The sequence below is a fragment of the Macrobrachium nipponense genome, chromosome 35 (assembly GCF_015104395.2).
Source record: "Macrobrachium nipponense isolate FS-2020 chromosome 35, ASM1510439v2, whole genome shotgun sequence".
NCBI lineage: Eukaryota > Metazoa > Arthropoda > Malacostraca > Decapoda > Palaemonidae > Macrobrachium > Macrobrachium nipponense.
In genome coordinates, this window is record NC_061096.1 from 37,742,156 (window position 1) to 37,760,628 (window position 18,473).

The 18,473-nt window shown below is 43.4% G+C and overlaps 1 protein-coding gene across 2 annotated transcripts in view; it reads left to right on the forward strand.

The window, feature by feature from the left end:
• The window catches only part of LOC135208644 (vacuolar protein sorting-associated protein 26B-like), a 103,884-nt gene that overhangs the window by 77,076 nt on the left and 8,335 nt on the right, over window positions 1-18,473 (forward strand). The gene's annotated exons all lie outside the window — the stretch shown is intronic.

The following is an 18,473-nucleotide window of genomic DNA, read 5'->3' on the forward strand; positions in this document are numbered from 1 at the left end:
CTGTATTTGATATTAGCAGGGTTCTTAGTGTTACTTCTATGTTAATGAGGTATCTTGAAGATGAGTATGTTCTATTATCGATTGATCAAGAATTTACTGTAGTACAGAGATATATTGTTCATCCAGTAAACCAGTAAAAAGTACACATTCCTTTAGGTCTCTTTCCTGCTTGGATTTCTTCATCATTCACTATTTCTTCCATCCAACTTTTGTTTATATTCTCCAAGAGGGATACAAGATTGTGCTTTTTATAGGCTATCCACTATCATCATCAAGATTACTTTTCTTGGGAAGATCAGTTTCAGAGCCTAGTTTAGGAAGGTTACCTGCATCAGGTAGAAGCACATAATGAGCTTCATGATATAGGTAGTAGAGTTACTGGTGAAGTTATGTAAAATAAGGGAACTTCTTGGCAAATCTAAACCCGAAGAAGGGTTATTTTCCTGTACTAGCTTTTACAGTCTTCAGGAAGTATTTGAGGTTTGTATGGAGGTTAAGTGTTGCCCCGTATGATCTGACCACATCTTGAAAGTATGGGCTTTGGTGGTAGATGCAACCTACTCAGTCTTCCTAGATGTAAGATGGGCTTACAGATAAACTTTTAATGGAAAACAGGGTTACTGACAGTAGACTATCTGAACACTGCATAGTATAGGAGACATTTTGAGACAGAACTTTATGCCCCTCATAGATAATTTAGTATCACTAGGGAAGTTTGTCTTGGGTAACAGGTGCAAGGTATGGTTATTATAACTTCATTTGCTTTGGTACTTGTTTATAGATGGTGAGCTCCAAGCGTTCATAAGTCAACTGATTGTTCTAGCAGGATCTACAGTGGTGTTTACAGTATTATTGGATTTTGTTTGAGGGTTGAGGTCCCAGTATCAGTATAGTAACAATTTTTGGTTGTTCTAAAACTGTTTTCCACTTAGAAACTCAAGAAATATCTTCAATACTTAGAAGGCACAGTAGTGAATTAATCATAGCTTAATGTTTAACACAAGTCAGTGACTTTACTATAACCTGTTGGTATTGAGTGCAATCCACAGACACATTCTAAGAAAAGGAAAGTTCTTCCCCCTAGCAGACAAGGCACCAAGGCTCTAAAGCACCCCTCATTGCAAAGTCATTTCTTGTGTGTATGGCTTTCTTTACAGATCTACCAATTCTGCTCCCAGAATTTAGTGATATTCTGTGTTCTTTCCCTTCATTTTAACAATTTTTTCCTTTAAGAATATTAATCTTCCTTTGTTCCAACACATATACAGTACATACTTCTTTTTAGTGCATAAATGATCTTGGGTATTCTAGAATTCATTGAAAGTCATCAGTAGAGTGTTTTTCTTTGGATGGCTGGAAAGTTTGCAAACACTGTAAGAAACATATTTACGCAGCTGATCTGTTCATGGTTATCCCTGTTCAAATGATGTAGATATTTCTCTTGGTTGCTTGTTTATTTACAGTCATAGTTATTCATATTTAAACTTATACCTTTTTCAAGTGTTAGGTGTGAATATGAAACTGTACTGTAGATAACACATATAAACTAGGTCCCATCTTATTTTAGTTGTTTGCTCAAGGTTTCTGGATTGTTACAACTTTGCATACACTGGGTTTCAGTGTCCTTTTGCCTTTTTCATTTTGCCTTTTACTTTTTGGTTAATCACAAAAATGTTGTCTTGTGACTTTTATTTGAATACCTATGTATGATTTAGGATTTATCTTTTTGATCAGATGATAGTACAGGTAGTCCCCGGGGGTTCCGTTCTCAGTGGGACGCTGATAAGCGAAAGCCATCACTCACTGAAACTCGGCAATTTATGATGCCAAGTTTTAGTAAATGACACCAATAACCGTTTGATGCTGCCTTTGTTAGGTATGTTAACCCTTAAACGCCGAGCCTGTATTTCCGAAAGTGTCTCCTGTATGCCGGCGGCGTTTGCGAGTGAGCGCCGAAGCGGAAAAAAAGTTTTTATACTTTCAACTTCCCTGCCAGATATATACTTAGCTATAGACTCCGTCGTCCCCGACAGAATTTCAAATTTCGCGGCACACGCTACCGGTAGGTCAGGTGATCTACCGCCCTGCCCTGGGTGGCAGGACTAGGAACCATTCCCGTTTTCTAATCAGAATTCTTCTGTCGTCCGGACCATCAACATTGTTGTTGGTTCCTCTCGCTTGGTTTTTCTTTTTTCACCGGCAATTGATCTTCTTGGACGACTTTTGGTGACGTATCTGGATTGTTGGATTGGCATACTCTGTGGGACTGTTTGGGGACTTGATTTTGGATTTTTCTTTAAAAATGTCTGACACTGGAATGGTTGTGAGACGTTGTGTGAATGTAGGCTGTAAGGTGAGGTTGCCGAAGGCTTCGGTAGACCCTCACACTGTATGCAAGGGTTGCAGGGAGTATGAATGTTCTTTCACTAATACTTGCAAGGAATGTGAGAATTTGAGTGAGAATGAATGGAAGAATCTAACTAATTATTTGAAAAAGTTAGAAAGAGAAAGAGTGAGGAAGGCTTCTTATAGAAGTTTAAGTAGTTCGAGATCTAATGAACTAATTCCTAGCTTGGGATCTTCCCCAAGGGTAAGTATTGCTACTTCTCCTTCCATTGCAGCCCCTTCTCCTATTGCAGAACCTGTAGATTCAGCGAAAGAACTTGCGGATCTAAAAGCGGCCTTCAGGTTAATGGAAAACAAAATGGCTGCCCTGCAAGGTAAGGCTAGTTGATTTTTCAGTGGCCAAGTGATTATGGAGTGTCCCAGTGTAGTGGAGGGGGCATCTGGTCGGCTCCGCAACGCTCCTAGGTCTAGATTTCTTCCAAGCTCACATGCCCAGAGGAGAAGGAATGTCGAAAACCGAAAGGAGGTTGTGGAGAATCCCCACCGATCAGGTGTCCCTTCGGCGGTTTCTGTGACACCCCAGACTGCCAAGGATCGCTATTGTAAAAGCGTCCTGCGTGAGTGTTTTTCTTCGTCGGGATCTTCGTCTCCGAGACGTGATTGGAGGGATTCAGATCGCTCTCGACCACTGAAGAGGAGTTGGAAGGCTCCGACGATTGACTCGAGCCCGGAAAACTTCCCTGAGGAGTCTCCTTCGGAGTTAAGAAGGCAAGAAGAGCCATTCTGTCAACCAGAGTTAGAAGGAGTCAGGAGGTGGAGGCTATGGACTCCTCCCCTCCTCCTTCCCCTCCTCCTTCCCCTCCTCCCGAAGAGGATAAAGAGGAGGTTACTAAGAGGTTTATGATTGCTATGCAGGAGCAGATTTCGTCTTTTGTAGGAGTGCTTTCAAAGGAGCCTCCTAGAAGGAAAGACTCTTCCCTTCCTATCAAAAGGTCCTCCAGACGTATGGAGGTATCTGCCGCCAGGATCGATGCTCCTACTCGAGGTGAGGCTTCCTGTAAGAACGTGGAGTCAACCTTACGGAGTGAGCCGATCAGGCGTCTGGCACCGGCCAGGAGTGAGGAGTCACCCAGGAGGCAGGAGCCAAGAGCCAGGAGTGAGGAGTCACCCAGGAGGCAGGAGCCAAGAGCCAGGAGTGAGGAGTCACCCAGGCAAGAGGCAGGAGCCAGGAGGCAAGAGGCAGGAGTCAAGAGGCAGGAGTCAGGAGTCAGGAGTCAGGAGTCAGGAGTCAGGAGTCAGGAGGCAGGAGTCCGGAGTCCGGAGTCAGGAGGCAGGAGTCAGGAGTCAGGAGGCAGGAGTCAGGAGGCAAGAGTCAAGAGCCAGGAGGCAGGAGTCGGAGACTCATTTCTGGAATTTATGACTCTTCTCCAAACAGAAGCTCCTCTCCTTCAGATCGTAGGAGGTCTTGGAAGGACTCTCCCTCCAAACGAGAGCTTTCTCCTTCGTCTGATCGAGGTTTGGACGATTTGTCTGATGACGAGCTTCCTGCAAATGAGGGACTCTCGAATTATAAGATCTTAGCCTCCTTGTTACTACAAGAGTTTGGAGACTCTCTTAGTCCGGCGGCTCCTCCTTCTCCTCGTTCTCTCTTTTCGAGCTTCGGCCTTTCTGAAAATGAAGCCTGCGATTTCCATGAAGAAGGCCCTCCAATCTTTAGATTCTTGGATGGGCAAGAAGAAAGAGTTGGGAAAGACTGTATTCTGCATGCCTCCTTCCAAACTCCATGGAAAGAGAGGTATTTGGTATGGGACAGGAGAGACTATGGGTCTTTCTCTTCCTGCCTCGGCAGATGCGGACTTTGCCAATTTAGTGGAGGCCTCTAGACGTCACTCTTTAGGATCGGTCAGATCTACGTGGAGCATTTCGGAGTTGAACCACTTTCTAAAGGGACTTTTTGTCACTTTAGAGGTGTTCAATTTTCTGGATTGGTCACTCGGAGTTCTGGCCAATAAATCTAAAGACCCGGAGTTTCTTAAAAACCCAGAGATTCTCCATAGCGTCCTTGTCCTTGCATGGACAAGGCAGTACAAGACGGTTCGGGAGAAGTTGCTTCCCTATTTGGTGCTGGTCTTCTGGAGAAGAGATCAGTACGTATATGGATCCCTGTTATCAAAAGGGGTTTCTCCGAGCCAGAGGACAGCTTTATTGTTCGCCCTTCTGTCAGATCATCTGTTTCCTTCTCAGTTAGTGAAGGATATATCTCGCTCGCTAACTGAGAAGGCGACACAAGACCTACTTGTACAAACGTCCAAGAAGGGACGTCCTGTGGTGTCGACGAATAAAAAGGACTCTTGTCCTCCTCAGCAGCCCTTTCGTGGAGGTGCAGCGGCTCGTTCCCCTGCCAGAAAGAAGAGCTCTGACAAGAGAGGAAGGTCTTCCTTCAGACCTTTCAAGAAAACTAAATGACTTGTTGTTCCTTCAAGCACCAGTGGGCGCCAGACTCCTGAACTTTGCAGGAGTATGGGCAAAAAGGGGAGCCGACCCTTGGTCAGTCTTGGTCCTAAAGAAAGGATGCGTTATCCCCTTCGAGGACAGTCCTCCCCTAACATCTACGCCTCGGGAACTGTCAGCGAGGTACAGAGACCCTGTAATGAGAAAGACTCTCCTTCGAATGGTGGAACAAATGTGGGAAAAGGAAGCCATCGAACTTGTGCAGGATCCACACTCCCCGGGATTTTACAATCGCCTTTTTCTAGTACCAAAGGCATCGGGGGGGTGGAGACCAGTACTGGACGTAAGCGCTCTGAATCGCTTTGTTCAGAAAAAGAAGTTCCGTATGGAAACGTCCGCCTCAGTAATGTCAGCTCTTCGTCCAGGAGATTGGATGGTCTCTCTGGACTTGCAAGATGCGTATTTCCACGTTCCCATTCACCATTTGTCAAAGAAATATCTTCGGTTTATGATAGGAGACAAGATTTTTCAATTCAGGGCTCTGTGTTTCGGCCTGTCTACAGCTCCACAGGTATTCACCAACCTGATGGCGAATGTAGCAAGATGGCTTCACCTAGAGGGAATAAACATCTCCCTCTACTGGCTGATCAGGGCCAAGTCGGAGATTCAGTGCTTGGAGGACTTGTCAATAACAAGAAACATGATAGAATCGCTGGGATTACTCGTGAACCTCGAGAAGTCGCAGCTGATCCCCAGCCAGAGCTTGGTCTATCTGGGGATTCAGATGGATTCTCGGGGTTTTCGAGTATTTCCTTCGCGAGAGAGAATCACTCGAGGTTTGTCGAGAATCTCGAACTTCTTAGAGAGAAAGAGCAGTTCAGCGAGGGATTATCTAAGCCTTTTAGGGACTGTCCTCGCTAGAAAAGTTCTTCTCTCTGGGGAGGCTTCACCTTCGCCCTCTTCAGTTTTTCCTGAAAGGGGTGTGGAGTTGGAAGACGAGACAACTTTCAGACACCTTCCCGCTTCCACAAGAGATAAAAGATCACTTGAAGTGGTGGATCCTTCCTCTTCAGAAAAACGAAGGCGTGTCGCTTGCCCTGCAGAACCCAGACCAAGTGTTATTTTCCGACACTTCGGAGTCGGGATGGGGAGCGACGCTAGGAGCAAGGGAGGTGTCAGGCACCTGGACAAAGGAACAGGTGTCCTGGCACATCAATTGCAAGGAACTAGTGGCCATACACCTAGCCTTAAGGTTCTTCGAGGAGATAGTCAGAGGCGGGGTGATACAGATAAACTCGGACAACACCACGGCTCTGGCTTACATATGCAAGCAAGGAGGCACGCACTCTTTCTCCCTCTATCAGTTAACAAAAGACCTGTTAACCTGGACAGAGGAAAGAGGTATAACTCTCCTCACAAGATTTGTTCAAGGGATAAAGAATGTGAGAGCGGACAGACTAAGCAGGAGGAATCAGGTCCTTCCCACAGAATGGACTCTACACGCAGAAGTGTGTCGAAGTCTTTGGTCCCTGTGGGGGAGACCTCACATAGACCTGTTTGCGACGTTCCTCTCCAAAAGAGTAGAGATCTTTTGCTCTCTAGTGGAAGATAACCGGAGAGCCGTTTGCAATAGACGCGTTTCTCCTGGATTGGTCGGGTTTAGACGCCTACGCCTTTCCCCCGTTCAAGATCCTGGGGGAAGTGCTCAGGAAGGTTGTAGCTTCAAAGAGCACGAAGTTGACCCTAATAGCCCCATTTTGGCCAGCCCAAGAATGGTTCACGGAGGTACTGGAGTGGATAGTGGACTTCCCCAGATCTCTTCCAAGCAGACCAGATCTACTCAGACAACCCCACTTCGAGAGGTTTCATCACAACCTCCCTGGTCTCGCTCTGACTGCCTTTCGACTATCGAAAGACTTGTCAGAGCGAGGGGCTTTTCTCGCAAGGCTGCAGGCGCTATCGCTCGAGCCCGCAGATCTTCGACGAGAAGAGTATACCAATCGAAGTGGGAAGTCTTTAGGAGGTGGTGTAAAGAGTCAGAAGCTGTCCTCCTCCAGTACCTCTATAATTAACATTGCCGATTTCCTCCTCTTTCTGAGAGAGGAATCGCACCTATCTGTGTCAACAATCAAGGGATACAGAAGCATGCTGTCTTCAGTATTCAGGAATCGAGGGCTAGAAATTGCAGATAACAAAGATCTACATGATTTGATTAGATCCTTTGAAACTTCAAAAGCAGCAACTCCTAGAACACCTAGTTGGAATCTGGACGTGGTCCTGAAATTCCTTTCCTCGGATAAATTCGAGCCTTTACATCTGGCTTCCTTCCGCGACGTCACTAGGAAATGCTTATTCCTGTTGTCCCTCGCTACAGCCAAGAGGACGAGCGAATTGCACGCTCTGGACTCCACAGTGGGATTCAAAGGAGATGCTGCTATCTGCTCGTTCCAGACATTGTTTCTGGCAAGGAACGAAAACACCGTCAAAACCTTGGCCCCGACGCTTTGAGGTAAAAGGTCTATCTAGCCTCGTAGGCAGAGAGACAGAGAGGTCTCTCTGTCCAGTGAGAGCTCTTAAATTTTATTTAGAGAGGAAGAGACAGATGGGAGGTTGTCAACAAGGTCTTTGGTGTGCTGTGAAGAACCCCAAAAGACTCATGTCCAAAAACGCCTTGGCCTTCTTTGTGAGAAGCGTAATTACTGACGCACACAAGAACTGCTCGGAGGAATCCTTCGGTCTTCTAAAGGTTAAGACCCATGAGGTGAGAGCAGTGGCAACGTCCTTGGCGTTCCAAAAGAATATGTCTCTTAGAATATCATTGAGACTACTTATGGAGGTGCAATTCAGTGTTTGCGTCTCATTACCTGAAGGATGTGAAAGTGACTTATGAGAAGTGCTTCCCTCTAGGTCCATTTGTATCAGCAGATACAGTTCTGGGTCTTGGAGCAAAAACTGATCCTTAAAATATTTTGATTTTATCGTACATAAACCCTCTTGTCAGATATGTGCTTGGTTTTCTATTAGCAAGCTCATGGATGTCGCACGGGCGCATAGTGTCATTGCTGGTAGGGGATCAAGGGTATGTATGGCTAGTGGGGAGGTACAAAATTTTTTTTTTTTTGTTTTTTTTTGTATATTTTGTATAAATGAACGTGTAATTATGTTTCGAGTTTTTGGTTGTTTGTGTGGAGTTCGGGGTGATAACTCCTTGCAATCTTAGAACTAACATGGATGTTAGGATCAGGTGATCGGGATCGGTATTGTGCTCCTTGAACAAGGTGTATTGTCATGTTAGTGGAATAGCACCCAATGACAAAGGCCTTTAGGCTCTGCCGAGTAAGTGGATAAGACCCCATTGGCAGACCCACAAGAACTCTTAGCCATAGATCAATATCTCGCTGAGGCTCTTGAGGCTAAGCAGACTCCAAGGCAGTAACCGCGAAGTCGTCAGCCTAATAAGGTAGGAACCAAGGTTTATTAATACCTACAACATATGTTGTTTACCTGTCTATTTCAGTAGTTAGCTGTCTCTTACCCACCACCAATGGTGCTAATCAGCTAAGTATATATCTGGCAGGGAAGTTGAAATGTATAAAAAATGATATTGTCATGTTACAATAAGAAGTTTTATACATACTTACGTGACAGATATATACGATTAATGGCCCACCCAGCCTCCCCACAGGAGACAGGTGGAAGAGAAGAATTCTGATTAAAAAACGGGAATGGTTCCTAGTCCTGCCACCCAGGGCAGGGCGGTAGATCACCTGACCTACTGGTAGCGTGTGCCGCGAAATTTGAAATTCTGTCGGGGGACGATGGAGTGTCTATAGCTAAGTATATATCTGTCAGGTAAGTATGTATAAAACTTTATTGTAACATGACAATATCATTTTTTCAAAAAATCACAGGACGCTTAATTTTCAAGATTAAGAGTTCATTTTTGGCTCCTTTTTTTTTGTCATTGCCTGAAGTTTAGTATGCAACCACCAGAAATGAAAAAAAATATCTATCATATATAAGTATTGGAATATATGACCGCAAAAAAAAATCATATATAATTTTATACAAAACGCGCTGTGAGCAACACGGTTTAAGCTAATGAGTTAATTATTTTTTGTTGTATAGTACACTAAATTGCGATGATTTTGGTATATAGCAAATTTTAAAATGATCAAAGCAACACAGAGAAAATATTATCACAATATGATGCATGAATTCGTAACACGTGGACATAAAAAAAAGTTGTTTTAATGTATGACACTTACCTGGCAGGTATATATATGCTATATTCTCTGTTCCACCTGGCAGAAATTTTCAAAACTCGCGGCAATCGCTAGTAACCTATTAGTAGTTCAGGCAACCACCACCCCGTTACCGTGGCGCTAGCGCTAGGAACCGTTCCCAATTGGGCCAGATTTTCTCTGCCAGCCGAACCGGCAACATTGTTGTGGTTCCTGCTAGAATTTTCATTCTCGTTGCTGACTGATCTTGGATTTTGGTATTGTACTCGAAACGTTAGCTTGGCATTCGCTTTGGATTGTTCTTTAAGATGTCTGACTCTGGAAGTATGTTTAGAGTGTGTGTAAAAGAGGGGTGTAAGGTAAGACTGCCGAAAGCGCTTCGGTCGACCCTCATACCGTTTGTAAGAAATGTAGGGAGAATGTGTGTACTTGGGAGAATAGATGCATTGAATGTGAGAATTTATCAGAGAAGGAATGGAAGGTCTTTATGAAAATACGTTGAGAGACTGGAGAAAGATCGTGTAAGGAGATCTGTTTCTCGTAGTGAGAAATCAAATTCTTCGAGTAAAAGGAGTGATTGTATTTCCTCTCCAGCTCCTTCTAATGTAGAATTGGTAGTTCCTTCTTCTCCCCAGGTATCTCCTGCGCCCGCTGCGGTATCGGAGGAGACGAAACGATACAAATATTGTGAAAGTGTTCGCTGCTTGCGTCCAATGGGCGACCAAGATACAGCGACTTAACGAGACAAAGTTAGTGCTTTCGATGTCAGTGAAAGTGTAGTGGAGGGGGCGTCTGATCGTCTCTCTCGTGCTCCTAGACTAGACCTCGTCAAGCTCCCAGACCCAAGGGAGAAGGCGGCATGTCGACAGTCGAAGGGAGGCGAGAGAGGTTTTGACACGGTCAGGCGTCCCTTCGAACAGTCCTGTGCAAGTTCCCAGGCTGTTGCAGTTCGCCGCAGAAAAGGCGTAACTGGGAAGTGTGCGTCCTCGGAAGGTTCGACTTCCGAGCGAGAACGTCGGTATCAGTGGTGTCTCGCCCACTCAAGAGGACGTTCAGGACATCAACGGCTCTCGAGAGACAGGTGCAAGATAGTGAAAGCTTGGAGTAGTCCTGAGGTGTGTCATCCTCGGAAGACGGGGAGCAGTACCGATCAAGAGGAAAAAGGATTTTTCGTACTAGAGAGGACGCAAATCGCACTGGCGATATACGTCCGTCTCGGCATGGTATTGCCTTGGGAGAATCGCCTCCATCTTCTTATGGATCCTCCCCTCGTATTTCTCCGTCGGGGTACGGTAGAGTACAAGATCGCTCTCTCCTTTAGGTCGCAGTCCAGCTCGTAATCCTCATCCTTCGTCGTCTACCATTCAGGAGGATGGTACGAAGCATTTCTTACGGGAAATGCAGTCCAAGTTGGCAGTGTTGGTGAAGTCTTGGGATGCTCCTGAACAAGACATCTTCGAGGCGTAAGGACGATTTCCTTCCCCATTAAGTCTTCGAAAAGGGAAGACAAGGACGTTCGCCGAGGACGCAGGGCGCACTGGCACTAGGAGAAAAATAGTGTCGGAAGAAGAGGACGCAAACGCAAAGTCAGGACGCGGGACCAATGGTGGACGCAGGACGCAGGCGGCAGGAAGCAGGCGTGTCTACGATGGACGCAGGACGCAGGCGGCAGGACATCGAGAGGAGGCGGCAGGACGCAGACGCATCGGTAGCCGCAGGACGCAGGCGGCAAGACATCGAGAGGCGGCAGGACGCCGATGCTTCGCTAGCCGCAGGACGCAGGCGGCAGGACGCTAGTCCGTCAACGAAGCGTCAATACGACGACGACTTGCAAGATATTTCTTCAGCAGAAGAAGAGTTGGAAGTAATTGAAGAAAAGAATACAGAACCTTCTTCAGATTATAAGGTTCTGACTTCACGTCTTCTTGCTGTTTTTGAGGGGAATTTAAACCGACAGCTCCGTTATCCCCCTTATCACAGTTTTCCCAAGACTAGGACTCCAGAGAAGTCTCCTTCCTGAAAATGACGATGTCAATTTCGGCAAAGAAGGCCCTTCAAACGGGTGAATGACTGGATGAAGGACAAGAAAGCAGCGGGGGAAATACTCTTTTGTTTTTCCTCCAGTTAAGTTAGCTTCTAAATCAGGAGTATGGTACGCTACTGGAGAAAGTCTAGGCCTGGGAGTACCTGCCTCCTCCCAGGGGGGACTTCTCCAGTATAGTGGACAGCTCACGCAGACAGGCGTTACAGTCGGCCAAGGTCTGGTGGACGTCCTCGGAATTTGACCATCTATTTAAAGGGATTTTTAGGACTTTCGAAGTCTTTAATTTCTTGGATTGGTCTTTGGGAGCGCTAGCGAATTCCATAGGAGAAGAGGATTCGCAGGAGTTAGAAAACAGCTAAGAGCATTATGTCCTGCATGGATAAGGCTCTTAGAGACGGAACGAATGAGCTGGCTTCGTTATTCACAGCAGGAGTGCTTAAGAAGAGATCGCTCTTGTGTTCGTTCGCCTCAAAAGGAGTTTCTAACTCTCAGAAATCGGAGTTACTGTTCTCTCCCCTTTCGAAACAGCTGTTTCCTTCAGAGGTGATTAGGGATGTAGCTCTATCCTCGCAGAAAGCCACTCAAGATCTTCTTTCTTCTTCGGTTAAGAAGTTCTTACCAACCAAGTTGGTGAAGAAGACGCCAAACGGAGACTAGACCGTCGCAACAGCCCTTTCGAGGAAGAACATTCGCTCGACCCGCCTTTAGGGGTAAAGAGTTAGTCCAGCGAAAAGAGGAGCCAAGAACCCCCCTCTAAAGAATGAGAACTCGGTCCTCCAGACGACAGTGGGAGCCAGACTCAAGGTTTTTGGGAAGTCTGGCAACAAATGAAGGCAGATCATGGGCTGTCAACGTAGCTCGGGAAGGATACAAGATTCCTTTCGTGAAAAGACCCCTCTCGCAACATCTCGAGAGCCCTCGGGGCAAATTACAACGATTTAGAGAAGAAAGCGGCTCTGTGGGAGCAAGTAGCTTCCATGCTAGAGAAAGGAGCAATAGAACCTGTTCTGGATCACGAATCTCCGGGATTTTACAACCGTCTGTTCCTGGTTGCAAAGTCCTCGGGAGGTTGGAGGCCAGTGCTGGACGTAAGTCAACTGAATCTTTTCGTAGAAAAGACCAAGTTCACTATGGAGACGAACGATTCAGTACTGGCAGCGGTACGTCCAGGGGACTGGATGGCGACTCTGGACTTACAAGACGCATACTTTCATATTCCGATTCATCCAGGAAGCAGGAAGTATCTAAGGTTTGTGATTCAGGACAGGGTCTTTCAGTTCAAGGCCTATGCTTCGGCCTTTGCACAGCCCCTCAAGTATTCACGAGGATGATGTCCAATGTGGCGAGATGGCTACATTTAAGAGGGATCAGAGTGTCTTTGTATCTGGACGATGGTTGATAAGATCCCAGTCGAGAATTCAATGTCTGGAGGACGTAAGTCAAACATTGGACTTAGCAAAAGACCTAGGTCTGGTAGTGAATATGGGAAAGTCCCATTTGCAGCCCCAACAACGATTAGTTTATTTGGGGATTCAGATATCGGCAGTGACTTTTCGGGCTTTTCCGTCCCCCGAAAGGCAAGCCCAATGCAGTCAGAAGGTGCAGGATTTTCTAAAGAAAGACCGATGCTCTGCAAGAGAGTGGATGAGTCTACTGGGCACACTCTCTTCACTAGAGAGGTTCATTTCTTTAGGAAGACTGCACATGAGACCTCTTCAGTTTTTCCTGAAGGATTCATGGCCAAGAAAATCGCAACCGGATTCCTTCCAGTTTCTAATTCCGACCGAAGTAAAGGAGGAATTAAAGTGGTGGCTAACGCCAGGCAGGTTAGCAAGAGGGATGTCGCTTCAGCAGAAGAACCCAGACCTCGTCTTGTTTTCCGACGCGTCGGACGCGGGTTGGGGAGCGACCATTAGGCCTCAAGAGGTGTCGGGACTTTGGAACAAGGACGAAACAAAGTGGCACATAAACAGGAAGGAACTGTTGGCAATTTTCTTGGCTTTGAAGCACTTCAGAGAGTTGATTCGAAACAAGACAGTGCAGGTCAACTCGGACAACACCACGGCTCTGGCATATATTCGGAAGCAAGGGGGAACTCATTCTTTTCCCCTTTACAATCTGGCAAAAGAAATTCTGCTTTGGGCAGAAGAGGAAAAGGTCGTGATACTCACCAGGTTTATACAAGGAGAGAAGAAAACGTGGGCGTGCGGACCTGTTGAGCAGGAGAGAGCAACTTCTCTCGACGGAGGGTGGACGTTGCACATGAGGTTTGCCAGAGCCTGTGGAAGTTGTGGGGCCGTCCGGTAGTGGATCTGTTTGCGACAGCCAGAACAAAGAGTTACCAACATATTGCTCTCCGATTCCAGACCAGGAAGCAGTGGCGGTAGATGCATTCCTGATGGATTGGTCAAACTTAGATCTGTACGCTTTTCCTCCGTTCAAGGTGCTGGGGAAAGTGATGAAGAAGTTCAGGGAGAGCAAAGGAACGAGGATGACCTTAATAGCCCCGTTTTGGCCGGAACGCCCAAAGTTGGTTCACAGAGGTACTGGAATGGACGGTAGATACGCCAAGGACGCTTCCTCTAAGAGTAGATTTACTCAAACAACCCCACTTCGACAGGTTTCACAAGAATACCCTCGCTCTGGGTCTGACTGCGTTCAGACTATCGAACGTCTGGTCAGAGCGAGGGGATATTCTAGAGAGGTGGCCAGTGCAGTGGCTAGAGCCAGAAGAACCTCCACAATCACGGTGTATCAGTCGAAGTGGGACAATTTCCGGAAGTGGTGTAAAAACAGGAAGTGTCTTCATCCAGTACCTCTGTGACCCAAAGTCGCAGATTTCCTTCTTACTTGAGGAAGGATTTACACTTGTCAGTTTTGACAATTAAAGGTTATAAGAGTATGCTAACCTCAGTGTTTAGACACAGGGATCTAGACATCTCGAATAACTTAGATCTGAGAGATCTGATTAGGTCGTTTGGGACGAAGAAACAATCAGAAGGCAGGCCACCTGCGTGGAACCTGGATGTGGTCTTGAAGTATTTAACTTCTAGCAAATTCGAACCGTTAGAGGAATCCTCTCTGAGAGATCTTGCTAAGAAGACTATCTTTTTAGTAGCATTAGCAACTGCTAAAAGAGTTAGTGAGCTTCAGGCCATATCGAAGAAGGTGGGATGGAGACACGGCAAATGCAGTGTGTTCATTCCAAGAAGGTTTCTTGGCCAAGAATGAGGATCCAGCTAATCCTTGGCCAGATCCTTTGAAGTTTTGGTCTGTCTGCTGAGTTGGTCGGTAACGAGCAAGAAAGAGTTCTCTGACCAGTGAGAGCGTTGAGATGTTATATAGAAAGAACAAGAGTTATCAGGGGAGGTCTGATGCTCTGTGGTGTTCAGTAAAGACCCCACTAGACCCATGACGAAGAACGCTCTAGCCTTCTTCATGAGAGAGTTAATTAAAGAGGCTCATATGTTGTGTGAAGAGCAGAGCTTTGGTATTTTAAAAGTGAAGGCTCATGAAGTCAGGGCGGTGGCGACTTCATTAGCGTTTAAAAAGAATTTAGCCCTCAAGGAAATTATTGAATCAACATATTGGAGAACTAATTCAATATTTGCGTCTCATTATCTTAGGGGACGTTCAGACAACCTTCGATAATTGTCAGACGCTAGGTCCATACGTGTCCTCGGGTACAGTATTGGGCAAAGGAGTTACTACCCCATAACCTTCTTGTAAGCTAGTGTTTTTATTAGGTGATGGTGTTTGTGTTTTTTGGTCGTCTGAGAAAAGGGGGGTGCGGTACTTTTCTCAGTCGTGTTGGTATTATCTGGTGATGGTGTGTGTGTAGTTCAGGTAAATGATCTGTTACTAGCTTGAATGCCGTGGCATAAGAGGGCTGTAAGGATCTGTCAACACATTGGTCAGTCCAGTTGTCAGTTCCAGTCTTAGCTTCTTCAACATACAGGACACTTCCTTGTTGAGAGCTAGTAAGGTTAAGCAGGCTTAGAGGCAGGACCTATGAAGTCAGCTACCTTAGCAGTAAGGAACCTGGAGTTTTAATAATATTTTAATAATATTTTTGTATACTCTAAGAATGTTGCTGTCCTTGACCCACCTCCAAATGTGTCAATCAGCTATATATATACCTGCAGGTAAGTGTCATACATTAAAATGAAGTTTTATGATTAAAACAAAGTTTAATGTATACTTACCTGGCAGGTAATATATAATTTAACTTTCCCACCCCGCGCCTCCCCTCAGGGGACAGGGTTCAGAGAAAATCTGGCCCAATTGGGAACGGTTCCTAGCGCTAGCGCCACGGTAACGGGGTGGTGGTTGCCTGAACTACTAATAGGTTACTAGCGATTGCCGCGAGTTTTGAAAATTTCTGCCAGGTGGAACAGAGAATATAGCTATATATATACCTGCCAGGTAAGTATACATTAAACTTTGTTTTATCATAAAAACTTCATTTTCAAAAATTCACCATAAATCGAAATATTGTGCTAGAGACTTCCCCTTTGTTGCAAAATGAAGGTAATTGATTGAATATTACTAGAATGTAAGTGTTGTAGCTTACAATTGCAGTTTTCGACCATTTCGGTTGAGTTAAAGTTGACTGAAGGTCAAATTTTTTCTATGTATTGTTATTTATATGAAAATATTTCAAAACTGATAAAAGGTACAACCAAGGGTTGTTTTTTTGTTGTATTCTACATGAAATTGCACACATTTTCATATATAAAACTTTTTGTAACGGCTAATAAAAAACGGTGCAAACATTACGACAATTGGACAAAAAGATTTCTGATTTTTTCGGAAGAGTTACAGCGCGGACGTAAGGAAAAAGGTTTTTTATTTTTCATAAATTTACCATAAATCGAAATATTGTGCTAGAGACTTCCAATTTGTTGCAAAATGATTAGATATTACTAGAATGTAAGAGTTTTAGCTTACAATTGCGTTTTTTGGCCATTTCGGTCGAGTCAAAGTTAACCGAAGGTTGATATTTTGGCACTTATCGTTATTTATATGAAAATATTTCAAAACAGATAAAAGCTACAACCATGGGTTTTTTTTTTTTTTTTTGTATTCTACATGAAATTGAGCACATTTTCATATATAAAACTTTATGTAACGGTTAATATAAAACTGCAAACATTTAATATAAAACGGTTAATATAAAACTGCAAAAATCGGACGGCAGTTACCGCGCAGACTTTGGAAAAAGTTTTTTTTAAAATCACCATAAATCGAAATATTGTGTTAGAGACTTCCAATTTGTTGCAAAATGAAGGTAAGTGATTGAATATTACTAGTATGTAAGTGTTGTAGCTTACAATTGCGGTTTTCGTCCATTTTGGTAGAGTCAAAGTTGACCGACGGTTGAAATTTTGGCACTTATCGTTATTTATATGAAAATATTTCAAAACTGATAAAACTACAACCAAGGGTTGTTTTTTATTGTATTCTACATAAAATTGCACACATTTTCATATATAAAACTATGTAACGGCTAATATAAAACGGTGCAAACATTACAACAATCGGACGAAAAGATTTCTGATTCCATGCGGACGTAAGGAAAAAGTTTTTTTTCAAAAATATACCATAAATTGAAATATTGTGCTAGAGACTTAAAATTTGTTGCAAAATAAAGGTAAATGATTGAATATTACTAGAATGTAAGAGTTTTAGCTTACAATTGCGTTTTTTTACCATTTCGGTCGAGTCAAAGTTGACCAAAGGTTGATATTTTGGCACTTATCGTTATATATATAAAAATATTCCAAAACTGATGAAAGCTACAACCATGGGTTGTTTATTGTTGTATTCTACATAAAATTGCGCACATTTTCATATATAAAACTTTATGTAACGGCTAATATAAAACAGTGCAAACATTATGACAATCGGACGAAAAAATTTCTGATTTTTTCGGAAGAGTTACCGCAAGGACATAAGGAAAAAGTTTTTTCATTAATTCACCATAAATCGAAATATTGTGCTAGAGACTTCCAATTTGTTGTAAAATGAAGGTAAATGATTGAATATTACTAGAATATAAGAGTTTTACCTTACAATTGTGTTTTTTGACCATTTCGGTAGAGTCAAAATTGACCAAAGATTGAAATTTTGGCACTTATCATTATTTATATGATAATATTACAAAACTGATAAAGACTACAACCATGGGTTGTTGTTTTTTTGTATTCTACATTAAACTGCGCTCATTTTCATATATAAAGCTGTATGTAACGGCTAATATAAAATGGTGCAAAAATTATATCAAAGTGACGAAATAATTTCTGAGATGTGTCACTGATGCTTTTTAGTGTGAGAAGAAAGAAATTTGCGCTTGCGCGCCTGGGTAATGCTTGTAAACAAAACAACAGCTTGATCCGTGAGCTCCCAGCATCCCTCAAGGCGCGTGATTCAAAAGTTTTTGCCTAGTAGGCCTATAACTATTTTTCCGCGAATTTAAAAAAAAAACTATAGTGCGTCAACGTACCATATGTCGGTTAGGCTCCCGACAGACAGTTTTCGTCAACATTTAATACGTCCAATAGGCGTTTAAGGGTTAATTCGCCCAAAACTCTATTATCGGCACCTCATGGTCCGGATAACTAGACAAAGGCCATAAAACTGGATTGACATTAACCGAGTCCACTGGTAAACAGGGGCTGCCTGTATTATTACAGACAGCATAATTATCTTTATTATTGTCATTTTTTCTTTTAATTCTTACTGTTAAACAGTTTCATGGTTTTAAGCTCTTTGAAAGGTCCTTTTAATTTAAAGTGCAGTGCTAGTTAAGCTGTGGGATGCACTCTAGACCTCATATGCAGTGTATGTCATAATTTGTCCCAATCTCCTTGGTTACACTGCTGTAGTCAACATCATTATTATCATCACATCAGCTTTTCCCTTCATGGAATTGGGCTTGAAATGAGTTCTTGCCCCTCCCTTCTATCATGTACTCTTATACTGAAACTGCTGTCTGGTCGAGGTCTTCATCTGTCCATTTTTCCACAATTTCCTGGCCCTTCCCACACGTATTGATTCTGCTACTTATGTATCCCCTGCTTTCCTGACCACTGCTCCATATCCCTTCATCATCATGTCCAAACCATGTCAGTCATATATATATATATATATATATATATATATATATAATATTATATAATATATATATAATATATATATATAGATATATATATATATGATATACCGTATATATATATATATATATATATATTATATATAATAGATATATGAATACTATATATAGAATATATACATATATATATATACATATATATAATATATATATATATATATATATATATATAAGTATATATATAAATAATATAATAATATATTATATAATATAT